We start from the raw sequence: 2,346 nt of genomic DNA, 5'->3' as shown, positions 1-2,346 counted from the left end.
TTTTTTTTTTTGGCTGGGTACAGTATACTTTATTGATGGTACATGACAAGGCAGGGCTCCCCAAGCACCTCCCCTTCCTCTGGGTCTAGGATGTAAGGTGGAGGTCAGGAGATTCTCAGTGTGTTGGGGGATTAAGTTGGGGCAGGGACTCCCCAGCAGCTGAGGGCCTCTCTCTTCCTCTTGTTCTTGCTGGGACTGGTGGTCCAGGAGGCTCTTACTCCTTGGAGGCCATGTGGACCATGAGGTCCACCACCCGGTTGCTGTAGCCGAATTCATCGTCATACCAGGAAATGAGCTTGACGAAGTGGTCATTGAGGGCAATGCCAGCTCCAGCGTCGAAGGTGGAAGAGTGGGTGTCACTGTTGAAGTCACAGGAGACAACCTGGTCCTCAGTGTAGCCCAGGATGCCCTTGAGGGGGCCTTCCAATGCCTGCTTCACTACCTTCTTGATGTCATCATATTTGGCAGCTTTCTCCAGGCGGCATGTCAGATCCACAACTGACACATTGGGAGTGGGGACACGGAAGGCCATGCCAGTGAGCTTCCCGTTCAGCTCAGGGATGACCTTGCCCACAGCCTTGGCGGTGCCAGTGGAAGCAGGGATGTTGTTCTGGGCAGCCCCTTGGCCATCGCCACAGCTTCCCAGAGGGGCCGTCCACGGTCTTCTGGGTGGCAGTGATGGCGTGGACGGTGGTCATGAGGCCCTCCACAATGCCAAAGTTGTCATGGATGACTTTGGCCAGAGGAGCCAAGCAGTTGGTGGTGCAGGAGGCATTGCTGACAATCTTGAGGGAGTTGTCATACTTCTCGTGGTTCACGCCCATCACAAACATGGGGGCATCAGCAGAAGGAGCAGAGATGATGACCCTCTTGGCCCCGCCCTTCAAGTGAGCCCCCAGCCTTCTCCATGGTAGTGAAGATCCCAGTGGACTCCACAACATACTCAGCACCAGCATCACCCCATTTGATGTTGGCAGGATCTCGCTCCTGGAAGATGGAGATGGACTTCCCGTTGATGACAAGTTTCCCGTTCTCAGCCTTGACTGTGCCGTGAATTTGCCGTGGGCCGAATCCTACTGGAACATGTACACCATGTAGTTGAGATCAATGAAGAGGTCATTGATGGCAACAAGATCCACTTTGCCAGAGTTAAAAGCAGCCCTGGTGACCAGGCGCCCAATACGGCCAAATCCGTTCACTCCGACCTGCACCATTGTGTCTCGGGGACGCAGCTGGCCCTGCACCAGAGGGGGCGGCTGTCTGCGAACGGGGAGGAGCAGAGAGCCAGCGCGAACTTTTATTGATGTACTCATTCTAGTTCCTCAACACTCTGGGCAGCCGAGTGAGGCCCTGGGCTGTTAGAGCGCCCAAGCTGTTTGCTCTGGCCCTAGACAGCCTGTCCCTCTACCCTATTGTGACATATATTTTTGTATGTTTGTCACTATGTGGGAAAGGATAGACGACTTTGCCTCACTGATTTAAGTTTGATTATGACCCTGTCTGACTGGTCATTGCCTGCGCCTCTCAACCTGACAACACTGATGAGACCATGTTGGTCTTCAGACCCACCCCAGATGTCCGATGCCTCTGCAAATGCCTGCTGTTGGGGCAGCCTGGGTGGCTCAGCAGTTGAGCACCTGCCTTTGGCCCAGGGTGTGATCCTGGAGACCCGGGATTGAGTCCCACATCGGGTTCCCTGCAGGGAGCCTGCTGCTCCCTCTGCCTGTGTCTCTGCCTCTCTGTGTGTGTCTCTCATGAATAAGTAGATAAAATCTTTTTTAAAAATGCCTGCTGTCCCCACTTCTAGGAGTTCCATCCCCACCTGTCTCCGTAGTGTCATTGCCATGCATCTCAGGGCTCCCCATCGGGGCACTGGCCTATTTTTAGCCCCTGATGCTCCTTGTGGCCCCAATTCCCACCACATCGCTGACTGGAATATCTCAGCGTCTTTGCTCACCTCCAGATCTGTAGGGCTCATTTCTCTCTCACTTGCTCACTCTCACTCTCACTCATCACTAGGATGCACCCTCCCTTTCTCTTATCCCCCTTAGCTAGGAAAGATTCAGGCCTGCCACAGAGTTGCTTAGACCCCTAGTGACTCTTTGGATTTGCCAGGGTGGGGGTAGGTCACAGTGGGCTAAGAAGGGCCCACCCGGCGCCTTTTGTCTCCAAGCCTGTTTGCTAGCCTGGTCCCCTGTGCCACCCCCCTCCTCACTTACAGTGATGTCTTCTCTTGCCACCCTGTGGTCCTTAGTGTAACCTGGCTGCCAGTGGCCCATCCCCATGATCTCGATGCCCATCAGATATGCTTACATATGTCTGAAGCTCAAATAGGAACCGTCCAAG

General features: G+C 54.5%; 1 pseudogene; it reads right to left on the bottom strand.

Annotated features, from left to right (window-relative positions):
• LOC144281554 (glyceraldehyde-3-phosphate dehydrogenase pseudogene) lies at positions 1 to 1,387 on the bottom strand (annotated as a pseudogene).
• Between the last annotated feature and the right edge of the window lie 959 nt (positions 1,388 to 2,346).

The sequence above is a fragment of the Canis aureus genome, chromosome 13 (genome assembly GCF_053574225.1).
Source record: "Canis aureus isolate CA01 chromosome 13, VMU_Caureus_v.1.0, whole genome shotgun sequence".
NCBI lineage: Eukaryota > Metazoa > Chordata > Mammalia > Carnivora > Canidae > Canis > Canis aureus.
This window is presented reverse-complemented; position numbering and strand designations above follow the sequence as displayed.